The sequence below is a fragment of the Melospiza melodia genome, unplaced genomic scaffold (genome assembly GCF_035770615.1).
Source record: "Melospiza melodia melodia isolate bMelMel2 unplaced genomic scaffold, bMelMel2.pri scaffold_62, whole genome shotgun sequence".
Classification (NCBI taxonomy): domain Eukaryota; kingdom Metazoa; phylum Chordata; class Aves; order Passeriformes; family Passerellidae; genus Melospiza; species Melospiza melodia.
Window position 1 is genome coordinate 610,890 of NW_026948801.1, and position 23,547 is coordinate 634,436.

Here is a 23,547-nt window from a genome sequence, read left to right on the forward strand (position 1 = left end):
TAAGGATATTAAACTATGAAAAAGAAAAGTTAAGATGTCATTATGAGGCAGTTCAATTAAACATTATAACAGTTCAATAAAAAGAATGTTAATTATGTACATGCAATGACAATTCCAGGAAGAACCAATAAATTAAAAATATACAGATAAATATTGGCTTGAATGTGGAAGCCCAAACTCTTTATTTCCATTCTCAGCCCCAGCAGTGAGCACAAAGAGCTGCTCAGCACATGATTTGTTCTCTGGCTCTTACCAGGAGGTCAGTGTGCTCAGAGCTGTCTGACTGAGTGTCAGCTGCACAAGCATTTCTGCTTTTTCCTGCTGCTCTGCTCTGCAGGCAGGTTTGTGCTTCTTCCACTCTGCATTTTATCCACTGGAGGAGTCTTTATAACACATGTCTGGGAAAGAAAATGTTTCTATTTCTAGATTATATTTTATGGGCTAAGTGTGGAATCTAAAGCCAAACTCAGGACCCAGTTTACAGTCTGAGTGTCCAAGAATTCACCTGACAGAAATGGTGGAACTCTGATCTTTCCATCCAAACATGGAGCAAAAACCCAAACAAAGTGGGTAGGGGTGGAAATATAATATTTTATATTATTTTTGTTGCCAAATGAGGAGAATGAAGGGGAAGCTATGGAAGAGTTGAGTTTCATGGTACATTGTATTTAAGTTCTCCATGCTTATCTGCAGAAATTCAGGCTATTCTGAACTGTAGCCACTGCATTGGACTCTATCAAGCATCAAAGAAAATGGGAACAAACAAAACTGCAGGAAAAGGCTTTCAGAGAAAGATTGATAGCTACATCAAGATTGGTGTTATTTAAAATAGTCTTTTCACTAGAAGTGAAACTGAGAAGCATTGAATGGTCCAATGCAGTCCTTTTTTAGACAGATAACATCAAAATGGTGCTGGATTCCATTGTTCCAATATGAAAACCACAAGTGAACTCCTGGCAGGGAAGAAGGGTGAGCTCTGCAGTCAGGACTACTTTGATACTTGGACCATTTTTACAGCTGTATCAGCTTTTTTCTCTTCCATAGAGGAAAAGTGCCTTTACAAATGGACACTTTTAAGACTAAGTAAAACAATTCTAGAGACAGAAAAAAATCAACAACTGAGCAAGAAAAATTACACACTGGGAGCCTTTCCAGAAACTGCTGGCTAATATCTCCATGGAATGGTGTGACCCTTTAAAATCCCTTCTTATCCCAGGGAGGGAAAAAATCATCTACAGAGAAGTAAGAAATACAGGCAGAAAAATGCAACAAGAAATATTCACGGTTAGGAGTTATAAAATATCAGTGTTGGACTGCCCAAGAAGCTTCCTGTACTGAAGGAGGCATTTTTAATTATTATTTTTATTTTTTTTAATGTTAGGAAGATAATTTGGAGACCTTCTATTTTTTACATGAATAGATTCACTGTATAGATCTAAACAAGGTTTAGGAATCCCAGGAACATAAATTTTTACTTTCTATAATTTAAAATTTTAAGTCAAAAGCATTCCAATGTCTTTTGTTGAATGCAAATAAATTCTCATGGCACTTCAATTGATTCTACACATATAACGCTACCAAATTCTAAAAGCAATTAAAAAGTTAAAGTTACCTTGTGCTTCTTTTCACTTTCAGGAATCATACTGCCAGAGTGCTCTTTTACAAGATTCTCCTACAAAAGAGTTTTGTGACAGCAAGGAAATATTGATTTGAATTCAGTTGTTAAAAATCTTCTTGGTGTAATTACAGAGCACAGTCTATAATCACAGACTGCTACAAAGTTCACACAAAAATATAACCAGATTTAGCACAGCCTCAGCATTTAAAAGTCACTGAAAAATCCTACAGTTTAGGGAACTTTTTTGCTTAACTAGTTAAAATTAACTAAAATAAAGAAGAGTTTTGTTTTGTTGTTTGTTTATTTATATATAATCTATAATCACAGACTGTTACAAAGTTCACACAAATAGATGACCAGATTTAGCACAACCCCAGCATTCCAAAGTCACTGTTTTCCTGTTCAGTTTCATTTCTTACCCAACTCTTCCCACAGCACAAGCCCAGGCCACACCTCTCATCCCCACTGCTCAGTGAAAAAACTCCACCTTTTCTTCCATTTCTGCTCTCAGTTGTTCCTTAAGGGAGGAGAGTTCCCTTTTCAAACATGACAGCTCATCTTCCTACAAACCATTAAATAAAGAACAGGGTTAACTATGCACAGCCCAGAAAAAGGAAAACAGTCCCAAGTGAGGCAGTAATTAACAGGGACACTCATTAGATACACAAGATAATTCTATTTGCTTTTCAGCCCTATACTTGAAGCTTTGCTTTAGCTTGTTTAACAAAGACTGAAGCACTTTAAGAAACAGGTACTTGATCAGAAGTCTTCAAGGTAATACCTTAAAACCCTTGGGAGAAGAGGGGTGAGGGGGCACAATCTAAATATTTAAAACAAAAGTTTCCTATTCAAAGTGGGGAATCAGAACATGACACACTATCTGGAAGAGCAGACACAAGCACTCTGCTACTCCAATTTACTTTTAGAAACATTTTGAGTTTTTAGTGCCCAGAATAAGATCTGTTGCAGCAGGTTGGGTGGGACTGCTACTGGTAAAAATTCAAACCACACTGGAAAAGTTCCCAGAGAATGGTCTCTGGTGGGAAAGACCCCAGAGCACAGCAGGAAAAGGAACTCTCTAAGCAAACTGAAAAAAGATTTTGAGAAGTCACAAACTGACTGAAGATCACATCTTTTGTCTCTCTGTGCTGTGGGTGGGCAAGAGGGAGGGATTGGGAAAAAAAGGTGTTTTAAAGGTTTATTTTAATTCTCATTACTCACTTTTAATTCTATTAGTAATAAATTTTTATACTATTTTAATTCTCATTACTCACTTTTAATTCTATTAGTAATACATTTTTTATACTATTTAAGTTTGAATCTGCTTTACCCTCAAAGTGTTTTTCTCCTAATCTTTATCTCAACTTGAATTTTTCTTTCCCCTCCTCTGCTCAACTACAGCAGAGAAAAATGAGTGAATGTTTTTTTTGTGTGTGCCTGCAATTAGCCAGTATAAAACCCCTACACAAGGACATCAGCCCCTTCACTGAATTACTGACCATTGGAAAGTGCTCCTTACCAGGGCTCATTCTGATGAGAACTGCTTTTGCTGTTTCATTTCATATACTTTTAACTCTGCATCTTTTTCTTCAATCATTTTATCATATTCATTCTGTGGTAAAAAAACCAAACTAACAACAAACTCAAAACATGTGACTAAATGTTACAGTTATAGAGTTATCCAGTCTTAAAACATCAATTTTCAAACCAGGCTCTTAAGATTCATAAAGAAAAGGTTCATTGATGCTTCTGCAGAAACTGTAAAACAGGAAATGCTCAATTCAAGTATTATTTTGTGGACTGGCAGAGAGTGCTTTATTTCTGTGCAGCAATATGTGCTAAGCACTAAGAGCCAGCTGGGCAATCTTTATTAATGCATCTGCTAAAGATATTGCAAAATAGAGGAATAGAAAGGTAAACTAAAATGTGTCAGGCTAAACTGCTGACATTCACTAAGTAATCTCAGAGAAAGAACCAAACTGATACTGAAAAATATTGCATTCACATGGTATCAAAGGAAGCCTGAATTAAAAAAAAATCTAAAAATCCCAGAAGTTTAGATGAATGGAATTTATCTGCCCATAGGAGTGTGTTCATAATCTTCAAATGAATGTGATTTTAGATGATGCAAAGTCCAGCATATGTTCAGCTTCCTTTTCCCAGACTCAGGCCTGTTTCTGCTTTTGAAAGGTCATTAACGTGGTGTCACAAGTTATAAACATGGTATTGACATGGTATCACACATTGCAAACCACAGCAAGCAGGAAAATCTCTGACCTTGTGCTTTTCCATCAGTGCCATCATCTCAGTTATCTTGTGCTGACATCTGGCATCAGTTTCTCTCTGTATCATTGCAGTTTCATCACAAAGCAACCTCATCTTTTCTACCTGTCAGTAATAAATTGCATTTCATTCATCAACATAACAATACATTTCTTTTAAATCTTAATTTCTTCTTCCCCCTGTGGGTGCAAAGTTTGCAGTCCCACTTGGGCTTTATTTGCTTTTAAGATCCTTTCAAATCCCTCATCTTTTCTGCAGATTGTTAAAATGGGCAAGATCAAAGGTACAGCCATGGCAGGCAAGCTAACTGCAAACCAAAATGCCATTTCAAGCACTCTGCCCTAACATTTCTTAGCATTGCCATAAAAAAAGTGTGGGCAGAAAAATCCTAATGTGGGAGAAGTTATAATCTAATTTAACTGTGCTGACTTTATACCAAAGGTGGAATTTCTTTGAACTACATCTTGAAAGAAAGAAGTTTTAATGGAGTTCTTATTTTCAAAGACACATTCAAATACTTCAACTTCAGCATCTAATGTACTAAAGCTTTGCTCACAAGGATTCACAACAAGTTCCAATTATGTTGATAAGACTGAAATATGAGCAAGGATCCTGTCAATAAAGCTTCATAACAACATTTTAAATTAAAAAATAAATTGCATAAAAATTAACACCTCTCACCTCTTCACGAAGTTTATTTTCATTTACTTTTCTTGTTTCTATGTCTTTTTGATAGATGTCAACTTCTTCCTTATGTTGCTTGTTCATATTTTCCATCTCTAACTGCAATTTATTCACCTTTGGAGAAAGCAGAATTGCTGCTGTTATTTGTTTAGGAATTACTATGTTAATGATTTTTTCTTACCTCTTATTTTTGAGCACAAACACTGTTACTTTTCAGGTATATGATTCAAGTGTTTCCTATTTAAAGTTCAGCTTTTTTTTAATAAAGAGTTGAACTTTTGCCTGAAGTGAGTTAGAAAATACTCAAAGGAACAATGGCAACAGCAGAGTGGGGAAGACTGCCCTAAGCAGTCACCCTAAATGCTGTGAATGCCTTGGAAAAAAACCAAATACAGATGGAGATTGTATTCTCTCTCTTGTAAATCTGTATCAGATTTTCACAGGTTTTATGGTACATTTTCCTCTCAGCTGTGCATTTTGATTACAGTTTTTCCCTTTTAAGTTTATCATATGAATATCCTCAAAAAAGTCCACTTTTCTTCAAGTGCAGTACCCAAAGCTGGACACAATATTCCCATCAGAGGGATTGCCACTGCACAACACATTTAAAGAACAGCCTAAAAAGAGTAATATATTTATATATATATATATATATATATTTCTTTTAAATGCTTTTCTGTTACAATGAGGTTGCTGAGCCCTGTTCAGTCCACTATCAACAAAAGATAAAAAGGAACAGATTTGAAACATCATTAATTGCAATGTGAATCCATCTCTTAAATGTCCAATAGTCAGTGCCCAATGATTACAAATGGAAGCATCTTCTAAAAACTATGAGCTCATTCCTGCAAAACCAGATCCAAAAACCAGTTCAGAATGTATTTAACAAGTATTATCATTATTTACACTGGAAGTTAAAAACACTCACCTCATCTTCTACATGATGTTATTTAAACCTACATTCCCTTCATAAGTATTGCTTTTCTTGCTTTCTGCAGTCATTTTCTTTTTCAGCACCTTATTCTGTTGAAATAAAACAAACACTGTACCTTAATAAGTTAATAGAATTATGTAATGGTTTAACTGCATCAAGAAATTCCAGCTTTCATCAGGCAAATAACTCTCTGTTGTGCAGCTCAGGTTCCAGAATAATTCTTAAAACAAATGAATGTTCAGCTAATTTCTGTGATAATTACTGTTTCTTCATGACCTTAAGAAAAGCTCCTCCTGAGCAGCAGCAGGGAATAACAAAGGAGGTGCAGAATGGGAATTAAAAGTAAGATGCTGCTGGCAGAAGGTGTGAAGATGTCATGACCAAAAATAGAAGTTATTTATTTTTACAGTGAAGTTACTACAGTTTGTGCCAGTGCAGAATTTTTTTATCCTAGTGGTAACTGAGATACTCATACAAGTACATAAGTAACACTATGCACTAAATGAAAAAGAGTAGATGTTTATTAAAGATATTATTTTTGCAATTGTTTTTTTCAAATTAAGGCTCATTTAACAAATCAAGTGATCCCTAAGATGACTCCCTAATTTGCTCAGGGTTAGGATAAGAAAGGAGAATTTTTAAATTACATAGGTGTATCTAAAGACATCACAGCAGACACAAACCTGCTGAAAAGGCAACCCAAAGTATGATGTGTTTATGTATTTGTGAAATTAAAATCTCTACACACCTCCTGCTGCAACTCTTCAATGCATTTGGTTTTATTTTCCACCTGTTTCTTTAAATTATTCATCTGAAAGAGATATTTCAGACATGAATTATTAAGTTCTACAAATTACTCCCTATGTGAGCAATTCCTGAAAATGTTCTCAAACCTGCACTTGCACCAGTCTGGTTTGTTCCAATGGGACTGAAACACCAGCTGACATGTTAGAGTAATCAGAGTTTTAGCCATAAAGTACCACAAGATGTTAATTTATAGCAGTGAACCAGTTCCTTAGTGGTTATAGAGTTAAGAAGGAAGAAGAAAAAAAAAAAAACCAGGATCTTCACAATTTAAAAAATGCACTTGTATGAAGTTCCCTACATCCATGAAAAAATGAATTTTCCCAATTATTTTCTAGAATCTTCAATGGGTTTTCCTTTCTTGAAATTTCATTTTCAATACTCTTAACCTGAAATTGCAATTGTAAATCTTTGACTTTTACAATGAAATTTTGAAATCCATTCTAAAGCTAAAAACCCCAGGTTGCTTTGAACCAATAGAAAGAAAGTAAAATGTTTGAATCTATTTAAGCTAAAACTCACACTACATATAAAAAGCTAATCCAGAGCCCATTCATCACTGAGTGGGTATATGAAAAAACAGAAAAGCAGGTTCTCTGTTTGTCTGAAAACAAACAAATCTTTAAGATGTTTCACTCTTTTAGAGTGAACATCCCAGTGACTGTGCTTGTCTTTTGAAATACCAGGGCTCACATGTGGACACACCATGGCACAGCTGGCAGCAGCTGGGAAAGAAGAAACCTCTGGCAGAGATCACATCCCCCAGGCAGAGACTTGCAGAAAAAACCCCAACAAAGATTTTACATTGAATGCTGCCCTGCAGGTTCTGTAAGATATTTTCACAACACATGACATACATTTTCTTCTCTTTCATCCAGTGTACTTTTCATCTCTTCACCCGTCTTTGCCATTTTCTCCTTCAAAGACTCCAGTTCATTTCTAAGTGCCAAATTAACAAGCATTAGTAAATATTTACTTAATGTCTTTAACTTATTTTCAGTACTTCTAACAAACCCATATTTTATTTTCTAAAAAGAGCTGCTAATGTTGATGGGAACTTCATAAGCTGCTCAATGAAAATGTTCTTAAAATGCAGCCACATGCCCAGTAAGTCAATATGTGAACTGTCCATACTTCTTTTAAGTAGGAAAAGATGTTCCAGGAACCCAAGGAAGATACATCCTGACCTGGACTATTGCAATGCAGCTGTGAAACATGGGAGCTGCCTGTCTATTGAACTGGAGATACAGAGAGTAACTCTGATCCAGTTTTGCCTTGTCACATTTAATCCATAACCTTCAGCTTCCATTTGAATTTCCTTCACACCTGAGATGTCTAATGTGAAACAAGACAGCTCCTACTATGGAATACAAAATGATGGCAAACATTGTTCCTGCAGCAACTGGTATTTCTAATCTGAGAAAATTTCTACTTGGCCAACAGCAATTCTGAATAGTTTCTGTTTAGCTATGTAATCTAGAAAAACATTAATAAAAAAATCCCAGAAAGCAGCATTTGAACACAACTATTTGAGTCTACTTCCTTTAACAATATAAGTTATTAATATTTGTTTTTGCTTGCCTTAGCTGGCCATTTGCCTCTTCTAGGATTTCAACTAACTGCTTTGTGTTTTCTTCTTTTTTCTTACTGTCCTAAATAAAGACCCATATGTCAGCAAAGAAATAAAATTCAAAGTGACTTCTTAACTCAAAGACATCCAAAGCACATTGACCTGCCTTGTTCAGAAGTGTAAATACTCTTCCTTTCCAACTCAAACACAAAAAATAGCTCAGGTACTCTACAGACCCAAATCATGTTGCAGCTCATCGTCTAATTTGTAAAACTGAGTAATTTGTCAAATTGAGTATTGTCCTTTGAAGAAAGCTGGAAGTTTACAACTTGCCTCTTGTTGTTCTTGCAGCTTCTGGAGTTCTGCAGCCACAGCATTTTTCTCTTGTGCTGTTTGTTCTTTCTCTAGTGATAGCTTACTGAGATACACTGTTAGCTGTTCATTCTTTAACCTAATTTCAAACAAATGGCCAAGAGGAATAAGAAGATGCATTTTGAAATTTCCTTTTAAATAAAACATACCCATTATCAAGTGTTATTCCATTCTGAAAGAAGTCCAGGCCTTTATCTACAAATATAAGCTTTGCAGCAGAGTCAGAGAGATGTAAAAAGGTGACAGAAGAAGGAAAGAGAATCAGAGTCAACTTTTATATAAATATAATGGTTAGTGAAGGTGATGTAGTTCAAAGCAAGATTAAGAATGAATTCAGAAACTTTCTCTTCTTGTTAAATAAGTCAGAGAGATATGGAACTACTACATATGCCATAGAATACATACAAATAGAGAAAGTGGAATTTAGAAATGTAAGTATATAATTAATGTCACATATATGGTTCAAAACTTTCATTAGAAAACAATCATAGTTCATTTCACTGTGGATTAAAGCAACTTCTATATTACACCAAAACTAATTCAATATTATATTTTCAAAATGGTCATACCCCTCTTGTTCAAGATCTGTTTTCAGAGTCACAAGCTGCTTTAAATAATCTTGTTCCTTCTCAGCTGTACTTATCAGCTGTGCTTTCAAACCATGGAATTCTTTCTGCAAAATGAAAAGGAAGAGTTCTGAGTATCCATGTGCAAACTCCAACTGCTGGAGTTTATCAGACATGAGCTAAGAGCACAAGGCTTTCAGAAGAACCAAACAACATCCATGTCATGGATTATCCAGATTGGATCTTTCCAATCTCTGCTGGGATCTGGAAGTGGTGTGAGATAGTGAACTGCGACACCAGTGCTGTTCTTGTCTGTCCTCTGCTGTGAGTTTCATTACCTGGGCTGCAAAATTAGGGTGGGACCCTGCTCTGGGTGCTGTTTCTTATGTATAAACTTGTATCCAAGTCATGGTATGTAACTTCACTATTTCTAAAAACGTGTTACTATTGCCTTGCTTCAGACCTCTCTCATTTGGAGAGCATTTTCATTTCTCTCTCCACATTTTTCTCTCTCTGCATATTTTCTACAGTAGCCTCAAGATTCTTCTTCAGTAAAAGTCCTCCAATTTGCCCATTTTAGAAAATGAGTGAAACTCAGTTCAGAACACTCAATGCACAGATTATAACAAGCAGACGCAGTAAAATGCACTCCTGATTTCACACTCTCTTAACTTTAGTTGATATGGATTCTTGTTAGGTTTGTAAATATAAAATCATAATGAAAATAAATCTCTGTTAAGAGTGTATTTCATATAGCTTAGATTTCTGTGACAGAAAATGGGCCTGTGTCACAGCACAGCAGGGTTCACAGAGGGAGTGGCATTTATATCCAGAGGGAGTGGCATTTGAATGGGCATGAACAAAGAAGGAAATAACCAAAAACCTTGAGAAGGAAAACCAAAACATGGGAGACAAGAAAAACCAAAAGCACAGGAGACAAGAAAAAACAGAGGCAATAAAGAAGTTCTTAAAAGAAAACACTGAAATTGTGTGTGAGAAGGTTTAGTAGAAATGTTAAGGTTGACTAGGTGGAGTTTATTTATGGCATTTAAGATACAAAGCAAGAGGAATTTCATATGAAGAGCAAATGCCATGACATTAATAAAATGAATATTTACCAGAGTTTCTGACAGCTCTTCAAGTTGCACCTCTTTATCACATTTTACTTTAGTCATCTCTTCTACAGCACATGGAATGTAAAATTAATGGAACAGGAATAATTTTTCATATTTAGCAGGCAATATAAAACATTTCCCCTTTTGCAATACCCAGTTCTCAAAACTTGTTGGATTAAGTTAAGAAACTGAAAAGCTAATTTATGACTTAATCTAAATGTAGACTTGAAAAAATGATTCAGACATTAGCAAATCTATATCGGAAGAGAAACTAAATATTTATCTTAAATAAAATTTAGAGCCTATTATGTTGTCCACAATTATAACTTCAAATAAACCATGGACTGTAAGACTGGAGTATTCTCCAAGTATTGATGCACCTGCATTGTTCCAGAAAAAAAAATCTGAACTGCTGAAGGTATCAGATGGATATGCTGAGAAGGGAAACCAGTTGTTACTAACTTCCAGATGGTTTCTATGTGCACATCCACAATTCTGGTATTTTTTCCAAGTTCTCAACAGCAAGGCAGAGCTCTTACTCTGGGGACTAAGGAGCACATCCCTAGAAACCACAGGGTATCAATTTGATGATATTTAAAGATAACCCCTGCCAGCATCATTCCACTTCCAGCATGGGGAGGGTCACAGAAACCTCAATGGGTGGGTTTTATCTCTGCTGCAGAAGTCACTCCTGGCACCTGCAGTGCTGCTGCTCTGAGCTGCAAACCAAAATTACCTCCAGAGGAATTCATGCATGAATGGTCTGACTATTGGAGCTGTGCACAGCACTGCCCTGTGGCTGCTGCCAGCACCAATGACCCCCAAAGAAAAGGGATCAGCTGAGTAAAAATAAATCCAGGCATTCCTGACAGGTGCAGGTACTGTAAAATCATTTCTCCAACTGCTAGAGACAGTCCATTTCCAGACAACAGCAGAAAACATATTTATTACTGCCTAGCTCATTTTCTGCCTTTGTACAAGCCTTACCCAGTTCAGCAGATTTATTCTGGAGCTCCAAGGTAAACAGCTTTGAATCATCTTCACATTTCTTTAATCTAAGAAAATGGTAAATTAAAAATCCCAAATATGGAGTACAAAGCACTGCATTTGAAACTTACAGGGCAATAAGACAAAGTCTTACCACAAGCACTTAAGAACATTTACCTTTCAACAGGCAGATGAGATATCTGCCTGCAACACATATCAAATTTCACTTTTACAACCTCAGAACAGCAGACATAAAAGTAAACAAATATATACCTACAGAAATCTGTATTTCTTAAAGACAGAATTATGAAAGTTGGAGGGGGCATACATTTACTTTTTATACAGCATCAACTATCACAAACAAAAAAAAAAATGCATTAAATACTCTACATTTAGACCACTGTGGGAAAAAAAACCTCCAAACTTCAGCTTAATTTCCAATTATTCTTGGTTTTGTCATAGATTGCAACCTATAAGATCACTCTTGGAATTTAAACTCTTTAATTTACCTATTTTGCTCTTCTTGCAACAAACTTTTCAAATTGGCAACAGAAGTCTCAAACTCCGCTGTCAGGGCTGCAAGCAAAGCCTTAATTTTTTTACATTCTTCCTCCTGCTCTTCCTTTTCTCCAGTAACCTGAATTAATGTTTTCACTGTAGTATGGAATTCAGTTTCCAAGTTCTTTTGAGTAACCTTCAAGACATGATATCATTTCTAAACATGTTTTGCAACAAACAGCTACAGCTGTTTCATGTCTAAAGTATCCATAATTATTTATGCAAATACTCATCCAGTCTATTTCTACTGTAAAACTATAAGCAAGAGGTACCTCTGCCTTTTGCAATGAAATTTTAGCCTCTTCCAGCTCTGCCCTCAAATGTTCTTTACTGCCCTGGGATTCCTTTAACATTTCTTCCTTATGTACTAAACAAAAAAAGATGTTTATATTTTAAAAATAAAATATTTACTAAAAAATGCTGACAAAAATGGAAAATTACATACATTTAAAGAATTTAACAAAGACCAACAGTACTGACATCAAATACTATAAAATAATACATAAAATTTGAATACAGATGGCTTAAAAATATTGAAACTCAAGTTCTGAAAAGTAAGTTTCCTCAGTGACATCTGCCTGACTAAATTTGCAAAACTGAAGCAACTCTTTTTTCCCCTTGCAATTTTCAAAAGCTCTCACTGCTTGACTCACCCTAAAAACTGCCCTGCCAGTCCTGCTCCCACATGAGCAGCTCCTGTTCCAAACAAAAATAAGGCCTTCAAGGCCCCAAAATTCTGCTGCCAACCAGCAACAGAATAAGACTATCATGGCCCTGTTTCCTGTGCTTCTATAAACAATTACGTATAATAAATAAACAATCATAAACAATTACATTTAAATTCTATAAACAATTACATTTAAACACAGTAGGCAGAACTCTTACATTTTGCTTCCATTAAGTCAGCAATCTTATTTTGTGACGTCTGCTGCTGAGCCTTGATGTCTTTTATGACATCATCTTTTTCATCTCTCTGTATGGTAAGAGCTGAAATCTAGAAAAATGCAAGAAATATCATCATGAAGTCTGGAAAAGGGACAGATATAATTTTCATTTGTACCCAGGTATGATAAGCAGACATTTTGCTGTCAATCAAGTTAATTAGATAGATAGATAGATAGATAGATAGATAGATAGATAGATAGATAGATAGATAGATAGATATAGATAGACAGACAGATAGAAAATATTTGCTAGATATAATCTTAGCTAAATATTGATCAAGTCACATTACTCTAAACAAAAAAGTTCTCAATTCAAAATCAAACCATGAATTCCAGTAAAGGTACTGAAACATCACTAAACCCAGAAAGACTTCTTGGCTCTTGCATTGCCCCTTTAGTCCCAAATAAAGCTCTACATATTGGATGTAAAATGAGCAAACCTGCTTTTCCTTTTGACTGACTTCCAGTTTGCATTCTTTTTCAAACATGTCCACTTTTTCTGCTTCTTCTTTTACTTTGGAGATACAGTAACATCCATAGTTAACATTCTAGCTGAAATATACTCCAAGTTCAATACAACTTCCAGTTTAAGATTGCTTGGAATTGTACAGCTGTACCATTTGTTTCCCAAGAGTAATTGTTGAGGCAATGTTTGATTTTATAATCAAAATACAAACAGAAAAGAGCATGTGAAAATGAAACAGGAACATCACAGGCTATACATACAGAGAGAGAGCATTTAGCTAAAGTTTCTGTAGCTATACACTAGTGCATTATCATTTAATTAAACAAATTATGGGAAATAAGTACTGATCTCTAGACTGTACTTCACAGACAAAACTTCAATTTTGAGTGACTGTTTGAAAATTAAAGTTCCAGATTTGGCCCAGTGGAACAGCAACAGAAGGGGCCAGGCAGTGACCAAAGGCAGCATGAATAAAAGAAGGGTCCCAGTGTCTCAGTGTGAGCTGCTCACCATTCCAGCACTTCACATCCTGCTGCCCTGACACTGCATGTGTAACACAAGCTATGAAGTACTAAACTGAGCAACTGAGCCAGCTGCATAAACTCAATAAACAGAATTCTCACATTTGAAACTCATTTCCAATCTGTCGTTCTCTGCTTGCACACGAAGCTCTTCAAATGCCACTGTCATTCTCTAAAAACAAAATTTAATATTTGAAGTTCAATACTGGAAACCCTGGAACTTCTCCAGGGGCTGCTGCCCACCTCAGCCATTCCGAGGAACCAGCAGGGAGGTGAAACGGAGCCCAAAGAGAAGCCAGAAGCTATGGCAGTGACCCAGAACTAAGCACACATCACACAGATCACAGGGATCTACATCCCACACACTGCTGCACCTTCTCCATTGAATGTGTTTGATAGAACACAAAAATAATTCTTGAAAAGGGATTGAAAACCCAACTTCCTGCATCACACATGACATGATACCCACACATGATGGATACAAACAGTATCCCAACAAAAACATGGAACTCAGCTCAGCTCACATAACTCACATTCCTTTCATCAGGCTTGCTCACTTACTTCTATGTTGCAGTGAAGTTCCTCATACAATTGTATTGTTGCTTCCTTTTCCTGTTCATCTATCAAAGCAAGAACATATGAGAAAGTTTTTCTTTTGAACAAGAATGCCAGCTGTCCAAGTCATTGTATTTAATCAGCATAATGAATTAAAAAAGGAATTATCAGCTCCATTCTTATTAAATAAGTCATTATGAAACATTGTGCAAAAGTTACAGAATCTAGGGAAAATGTGTATTTCACTGAAATATTAAGCAAGCTCAGCTTTTATATTTCCTTCCTAAGATATTTTTTTTCTGTAACAAGTGTAATTCTGGATCAATTTATGTGACCATATTAATTATTATAGTATCAATGCTGTTGAATAATAATGTATCAAACCTGTTAGTATTTATAAACTGTAATCTAGGGTTTAGCACTGAATTTCTTCCTATCCGCAGATACCTATAACCACAGAGCTGTCATTATAAAATTGCAACACTCCATGTCCATATTTTCCTTCTTTCCTTTCACTTTTGTAATTGATACTATTTTTTCCTAAGAAAACAATTAAAAAGAGAACAGTAAAAGAAACAGCTATCAAAAAAGAACAGTACAACTATATACAAGTGTTTCTAGGATTAAGGCTAAAAAGAAACAGACACTTAAGTATCCAGGATCAAGTTAGTAAAATTCTAATTATTATAATAACAATTCTAAATTGCATATAAAGTAGGATTCCCACTCAAGAACATATTTTAAAACCCCAAGGCTTTAAACCTCATTAAGTTATCCAGCTGTCTTGGCTTGTTCAGTTTCATGAGAAGAATTCCAGTTACTCATTATACCTTGGGGTTAAGACCTTTTTTCCCCACAAATGTGTGATGGCTGAAAACAGGAAATGTCAGCTCTGGAAATTTGTTCCAGAGTGCTGGGGATTTAGAGTAGATTCTACTGCCTAAAACCAGGCGTGAAGTGTCACTTCTCATGTCTGAATATATTCCCAGAGTGTGGCTGGGACTGCAAAGCTTCAATGGGCTGGGCAGCCTTGGGGAGCCCTGCCCTGCTCTGCAGTGGCTGCCAGTGCCAGTCGGGGCTGTGGGCACTGCCTCAAACCTGGAGCACTGTTTGGGCACCCAAAGAGCTCCCAGGCTGGCAACCTTGCAGCAAACAATCTCACAGCCTTCAAAAGCCCTCTGCATTTAGCACTACAAACCACAAGTCTGTTAGACCTGGGGCTTCGCTTCCAATTTTGTGAGCCACTTAAAATTCACTTCTCATTCTGAGAGCCACATCCAGTCGATCTCAACTGGAGAACTTCTCTGAACAGCACAAGAAATTTCTTCTTCTTTCTTCTGTTTGTGAATTTAGAGCAAGCTAGAAGCACTTTTACTCTGATAAATGAAAACTAAAAAAGCATTTACATTTGCTGGTCTTCTCTGTGAAGCGAGTGCAAGTTTCCTTGAGCAGATTTGAGCAGATTACACAGATGCCTCGAAGCAGCAGCTCTCAGGGAGGGAAAAATATCATGTTTGCACAGGAGTGCACAGTGCTTTGTGTACCTAAGGAGCAACAATGGAAATGACCTTCAAAATTTAACAGCTACATAAAACTGCCCACATGGAAACTGATTATTTCCACCACAAAAATATATACTTGGTTCTATTACTTACTCTTTCAAGAGATCTTCATTTTCACATATCTCATCTTCCAGTTTCAAATGAAGTTTTTCATTTTCAAACTGATTTCATAGGGAACAAATGCAAAAAGACACTGTTATTGAAAAATCTATTAGAAATGCACTTTGACTTCTCAAATTCCTCATGAAAAAGTAATTTGGGGCATCAGTAGACAGAAGTCTGTTTTATCTGGTATTACATGCTGAGTCATCTTTTGCATGAAAGATGCAATAATTAATGAACAATAATTTACCAGCAAATGAGACACTTACAGGTATATTCTTCATACCCACCCTCACACAGGACAGGTGCCTGCAACTTCTCAAAATAATAATTTTCTCAAGGCACAAACCAAACTGCAACAGTCTTTAATATTTAACTGTATCAATAATAGTGTCAGACTGAATCAGGAAGCACTGAACTTCATCTATTCAATGTACACTATACAATACTGGCCTGCAGTTCTTGAATAGCTTTATTCTGTGCTTCAATAATCTTTCTATTCTCTTGGAGTTTTCTTTCTTTCTGGTTTAGTTCTGATTCCACAGTCAGTTTCTACTGCTTGATCTTCTCAGCCTCTGTAGAGTTTTGAGAACAATTCATTCATTGTTACTGGATTCTATTAAAACAGGTTCCACAATTTAATCTCAAATACTATCTAATTAAGACTGTTGTAGTTAACATATTTATCTCTTAGAAACATCACAAGAGTAATATTTTTTCCACAGATGGTGATATAACCTTAGATATGATCAGGAGCCCAAGTTTAAATCTTTCTGCATCCTCTATGTATGTATCAAAAGGCATTACAGAGCACATAGGAGAAACAAATACAATGAAATATCCCAAATCCCCTTCAGATATCACCAAATAGATGGGCTTAAAGACATGGATAACTGCAGTCCAGCAAAATCAATAAAAGTTTTGCCAGAATTATCAGTGAAGCCAAAATTCCTTCTAGCAGGTTCTTCACCCCATTTCTGTCCTCTCCTTCTGACAGACACTGCTGAGTTAAGTAAAGGCAGCTTCAGAGACTTTGCCCAGGAGTACCTGTGATATTGCCATGAACACACACGAATCACAGAATCACAGAATAATGAGGTTGGAAGAGACCTCTCAGATCATCAAGTCCAACCTATGCCCTAACACCTCAACTATAGCACCTAGTGCCATGTCCAGTCTTTTTTTAAACACATCCAGAGATGGTGATTCTACCACCTCCCTGGAAGAGCATTCCAGTGCTTTATTATTCTTTTGGTGAAAATTTTTTTCCTAATATCCAACCTATCCCTCCCCTGATGTAGCTTGAGACTGTGTCCTCTGGTTCTGTCAGTGCTGTCCTGTGGAAGAGACCGACCCCACCTGAGCCTCCTCTTCTCCAGGCTAAACAGCCCCAGCTCCTTCAAACGTTCCTCACAGGGCTTGTGTTCCAAATCCCTCAGCAGCCTTGCTGCCCTCCTCTGGATGTGCTCAAGCATATCAACGTCCTTCCTAAGCTGAGGGGCCAGAACTGGACACAGCACTCAAGGTGCAGCCTCAGCAGTGCCCATACAGGGGCAGAATGAGCTCCCTGCTCCTGCTGGCCACACCATTCCTGATCCAGGCCAGGATGCCATTGGCCTTCTTGGCCACCAGGGCACACTGCTGGCTCATATTCAACCAGCTGTCACCAGCACCCCCAGAGCCCTTTCTGCCTGAGCACTGTCCAGACACAGTCCCTAGCTTGGAACGTTGTAGGGGATTTTTGTGGCCCAAATATGGAACTCAGCACTTGGAATGATTAAACTTCATGCTGCTGGACTCTGCCCATCCGTCCAACTGATCTAAGTCTCTCTGCAGAGCCCTCCTTCCTTCCAAGAGATCAACACAAGCTCCCAGCTTAGTGTCCTCTGCAAATTTACTGATGAAGGACTCGATGCCCTCATCCATGTCGTCTATAAAAATATGAAACAGAACTGGTCCCAGTACAGCCCTGAGGGACAGCACTGGTGCCTGGCTGCCAGCTGGATGCAGCACCATTCACCATTACTCTCTGGGCCCATCCAGCCAGTTCTGAGCCCAGCACAGAGTGCTCCTGTACCAGCCATGGCTGCAGCTTCTCCAGGAGTGTGCTGTGGGAGACAGTGCCAAAGGCCTTGCTGGAGCCCAGACACACAACACCCACAGCCTTTCCTGCATGCACCAGGCGGTCACCTGTTCACAGAAGGAGCCCAGGTTGGTCAGACATGACCCACCCTTGGTAAAGCCATGCTGGCTGGGTCTGATAGCCTGGCCATGCTGTGAGTGCTGTGTGATAGCACTCAGTGTGAACTGCTCCATTATCTCACCTGCTACTGAGGCCAGGCTGACTGGCCTGGAATTACCAGGATCCTCCTTCCTGCCTTTTTTGTATATGGGTTTCACACTGGCCAGTGTCCAATCACCTGGAACCTCACAGCGAGCCACAACTCCTCATAAATGATGGAGAGAGGCTTGGCAAGCTCATCTGCCAGCTCCCTCATCACCCTGACGTGGATCCCATCTGGACCCAGGGATTTATAAATATCCAAGTGTCCCAGCAGTTCTCTGCTCACACACAGAGCAGGAAGGAAAACTACCACCCTTGTGCCCTTAGGACACCTTGAAAGTGCCCTACAAGCAGGGCTGGGCCAGTGGTTGAGGCAGGGAGAGCAACACACGAGCCCCAAGGGCCCTTTGGTTCACTTACAACAGCCCCAAACACCATCCTTGTTCTGGCTGCAGCACAGTTTTGTTACAGTCCTGATGGTACTTTAATAGCTTAGGATTAAAAAAGTCTAAAAAGTTGTCAGGGATATGAAAATCAGCAGGGAGAGCACAAGAAATGTGTTTTATTTTGTGGTAGCAAACAGTGTTTTGTAGCTGCAAAGTACAGAAGCTATTGCCAAAAAAATGAGCTGTACTGAGTTGTGCTAAAGCAGATATCTGCTGGTAAAGACATTGTGAAAAGAATCCAGTGCTTGAGGAAACCACTGAATTCATTGTTTTACAGATAAAATAAAGCCAGACAAGGCAATTGGGATAATCTACTTCAGTTTTCCAAAGAATACTCTTGACGGTTTCTCAGCTGTTTAGGTGGCCTGGAAAGGCCCAGAGTGGCCTTGGACAGTCCGCACTTCAAAGGACGAGGAGAGACTTCTGATCTTGTTTCGGTCTTGGTGTTTATTAATTGTTTATCTAAAAGATTTTCTTTCAGCCCGACAGAGGTCTGCACAGCAAGTCAGCCATGGGCACACTCCGCAGCCCCTGGGGCGGTCACTTATCTTTATACCCGAAGTTACGTGTACAATATTTATAATTTTTCCCCAATACCTTCTACTCTTATTAACCGGTGCACTTCTAGTAAAGACCAATCCCAAAGTGCCACCATCACCACAGAAGATGGAGGCCAAGAAGAAGAAGAAGAAGAAGAAGGACAGGACACGCCCCAATTCCTCCATCTTACTTCTTTAGACCCCCCTGTACAGAAATCCTAAATCCTGTGTTCTACACCTTAATTAACTTATCCCTTCACCATTCACCCAGTAAAATCCTCCCAGTCCTCATACAGATGTCATCTCCTGTGTAGGATCGAAGTCCTGCCACCAGACACTTCTGGCAACATTCCAGGACTCCCGAGCCCCCCAAGGGTGGTCTCGGTCTCTCTGCACCTCAGTCCTGAGGTGCTGAGATCCCACATACTCTGACTTCAACCCTTCTCCCCTCAACAGAATATTCAGAAGCAGTTCCACCAGGATACTTAAGTGTTTAAATCTTATTCTAATTAAAGCTCTTAGACTACACAGGCACTTCAAATAAAGAAAAAACAACAACAATATTGCAATCACCCTAATTTTTAAAGATTTGTTTCCAAGCATGTTCACTAAATCACAAAAATCTCCTCTAAGTGATTCAGCTTTAAACAGGAGACAGAAAATATTATTCCCTTTTGACTACTTCCTTTAGCCCTGAAATATCTACTGAATAATGCTTTAGGCACTGTTTGGGAACAAATTCAAAAGACCCCAAGGAATGAGATGTGCAGAGTTGATACTTAGCTTACCTCTTCATCTACTTCAGAGCAAAGTTTCATTTGCTGTGAAATTGTATCTGAAACATGAAGAGATTTTGATCAATGCATTTCTAAAAGTAACAGTGAAACTGTATTTAACAGTTACAGGTATGAAACTGTGAGACTGCTCATGAAAACTAAAACTTGACAATATATAAAAATCTAAAGAAGGTGCATGGCAAATATTCCAATCGTACCTGAATCAGTGATTTCGCTACGGCTCGACACATCCAATGGCAGCTTAAAGTCATCATCTGAGCATCTCTTAAAACCCTGCACAAATTTAAAAATTAGTTTCTTATGGGTAGATTTGCAAAGAAAGAATTATAAAATCCAGGAAAATAATCCCTACAGTTGATGAGAAAATAGAATTTGTCATTAATAAAACAGCTGCCTACAATTTTCAAAGCCCAAGGTATTGGTAATGGCTTTGGAACTCACTTCTTACTTCCCAGTGGTTTATCAAACTGTTGGTGTCCTGCAGTTTGATTTATAGACTGTGGCCAAAGGGGAGCTTTCAATGCAGGGAACTCAGCAGCTCCTGCCTGTGTGGGCACTGCTGCATGGCAAAGGACTCAAGGAGACAAATTACTTTTTTGAAGACCAGTAGTTGATATTTCTTTTTTGCTTTACTTCCAAGGGCACTTCTAAACCATATCTGATTAGGTTTCAGCATGAAAATAGCCTTTTACAAGGTTTTGAAGTCACAGAAGTTCATCCTGTAAACAGCTTACTCATCTGCTGTCAGAATATCCCATTTGAATCTCAACATATTTCATAACAAGCTTCAACATGAAAAAATAACTTGTTGAATTCCCATAATTCAGTGTGGGGACAGAACATTTTCACTGCACACCTGATCTGGTGAGACCAAGACACCAACACCAGTGTTGGTGTTGAGTGTTGAGTGGAGCTGTGGGAATCCATAAAATCAGAGGGGTTTGGGAAAGCTGCAAAAGGCAGCCTCAGAGACAGCAGAACTGTGATTAGAGCCAAGCAGCAGCCATGAGATTGGTCAGCAGAAAAATTATGTAAAAAGTAGAAAAGTAAGGACAAATAGAACAATGGTCTGTGTATTAACGCTTGGCTAGAATAACTAATAACACCCTAAGTTACAGAAAAGTTTATCTAGCGAGATATTAGGAAGTTCTAAGCTTTATAATGGAGCTCTGTGCATTGTGTTTTAGGGCTTACAAGCAGGTATTGTATTCAAAATAAGCAAGCATTGTTTTAACCAAAGGTACGTGTGCTTATAGTGGTTGGATAGAACTACTATCAATCTGCTTTTGCTTTGTGTGATTGGTCAAAAAACTTTTAAAGTAAGTTGTAACATTAAGTTCTTTGTCTGCTGCCTGGGATGTGAGCTGCTGGCATCTTCCCATTGTTATAACCATGTAATGAGACTGATGCTGGAAAATAAAACAGCTCAAGGCAGTTCCTCAGCAGTTCCGTCCCATTGGTGATTTGTACACAGACCCTGGCTGGCGATAGAGCCCTGATCGCCCTCTGGGCTGAATTACCCACATCAAACACGGACTTACAGCACAGAGCGGATGCTCGAGAAGAGGATTCCCTTCAGTTCTGACAGAAAACAACAACAAAAGTCTTTGAAATTCAAACCGAATATGTCTGTGCATACGCCACTCTAGGCATATGCACAGAAATGAGTCCAGCGCAGGAGCCGTCCCGGCCCACGCAGGGCCAAGTGTGTGTGTGCTCCAGCTCTGCCGGGGCAAGGGGCAGGTGTGTGTGTGCTCCAGCCCGGGGCAAGGGGCAGGTGTGTGTGTGCTCCAGCTCGGGGCAAGGGGCAGGTGTGTGTGTGCTCCAGCTCGGGGCTCTGCCGGGGCACTCCCCAGGCCCAGCACTGTCCCCGTGTCCTCGGGGAAGGGCCCCTGCGCTTTCCCCCCGTCCCCTCCTCAGCCGCGGCCTCCAGAGCAGAGCAGCCCGAGGGGGCGGCAGGGGGCGGGGGGGTGGTATGGGCCGCCCTCAGCGGCCCCGCGGCCGAGCGCTCACCTGGGATATACCCGCAGACACCTGCCCAGCGCTCAGGCGCGGCGGCATGAACAATTTAAAGCGGTTTTCCTTCTCCATGGCTCTGATAAAAGGGCGGCCGGGGCGGCCCCAGCTCCCGGCGGCCGCTGAGGGCGGGCACGAAGGGCGGGAAGCGGCAGCGGCCCCTCAGCGCGGGAGAGCTCTGAGGGGAAGGGGGGGTCCCGCCTGTGCAGGGAATAACTGGGGGAGCCCAGTCCTCCTGTGGGAAAAATGCGTATTTTATGATTGACTTTTCGCAAATATTAATCCAAATTACCCAAATTATTATTACTCTAATTATATTGCTATTTTTATAACCATTTTATTACTTTTAAAATTTTAAAAAACAAGTGATTGGTGTTTTTCACGTCCTGTAACACCCCCGTGTTGTAAATGGCTCCCCAAGAAACATTGGTACGTGGGATATTGTGTGTTGGGCACTGTGTGAAAAACACCAATCACTTGTTTTTAAAATTCTCAAAGTTTAATAGTAATTAAATTGTTTTAAAAAGAGTAATATAATTAGGGTAATAAAAATTTGGACAATTAAGTTTTAGGAAAATATGAGACATTAAGAACAAAGAGTTATGGATATCCAAGTACCTTTTTCTGGGCAAAATAAGCCCAAAAAAGGACACAGGTTAACAGAGGATTAACCCTTAAAAACAATAACCTGTTGCATATTCATACACCTCATACATGATGCATAAATTCCATTCAAACACAGGATTCTGTCTGGTCAGTGTCAGCTTCTCCCTCTAAATCCTGACAGAGCCTTCATGGCTGAGCAGGCAGGAAGAAGTTCGTTTGTTCTGATAAGAGAGCAATAAATTCTCTTTCTCTGAAAGATTTAGGTGTCCTTTGGCTGCCATCTCGCTGCGAGTCCTCTCTTTAAAAAAGTATCTCACATAGCATGGTTTCTATTTTAACATTTTGTTATACCATAAAACTAGATTTAAGACACTATGTAAGAAAATTAGTACAACATAACTTTCTAACACAACATATATAATATTCATGTTAATATTTGTGAAAAGCCAGTCATACAATATGCATTTTTCACACAGGTAACGCAGGCCCTGGAGGGATCTCCTGAAGCTGGCACAGCCCCAGCAGATGGCATGGGTGAGGAGGGGGCTGCTGGGAGGCAGTTTGGAATAACTTTGCTGTCCTAAGGTGACGTTATGATGCTTGTATCCCCAGTTGTCTGTTCTGTTTATGCTGGATATTATGTTCTGTGCCTTTAAGGCTGGCTCTGAAGAGTGAAGTTTTGTTTTGGTTTTATTATCAGCTGCTCCCCCACAGCTGGTGGGACAAACAGGGCAGTACATGATGCTGCTTTTGCTTTTTGCTTGGCTTTTTGCTTTGCTCTTGCTTCTGCTTTTTGCTTCTGCTTATTAATTAGTTTAGCTAAGCAGTCTGAATTTTTCCCCGGACTGTTTCTCCTTTCCCGTTTTTGGAACCACTCAAACCTGCTGCGGACGGGGACCTGGGAACACCGAGAGTTTGCACTTTGTGGCTGCAGCAGCTGCCCCAGCACCGGAGGGAGTGATAACAGAGCGACCACCCCCAAGAGAGACTTTCTGAATTTGTCATGTTTTTCAGAGTGGTGAAAGAGTGGTGTCATCCAGTATTGTTCATTTTGTGTGCTGGGGGGTGCTTTGCCTGTTAAATAAACAGGTTCTTTCCACTTCTCTCTAAGGAATCCTTCCCAACCCAGTTGGGGGGAGGGGCCGTGTGGGTTTGCTTTCTGGAGGGGCCCCTTTGGAGGTTTTCTCCGAAATTTGCCCTAAACCAGGACAAAATTTG

At 38.9% G+C, this 23,547-nt stretch overlaps 1 pseudogene; it reads right to left on the minus strand.

The window, feature by feature from the left end:
* Positions 1-840: 840 nt before the first annotated feature.
* LOC134413946 (synaptonemal complex protein 1-like) lies at positions 841-21,798 on the minus strand (annotated as a pseudogene).
* Between the last annotated feature and the right edge of the window lie 1,749 nt (positions 21,799-23,547).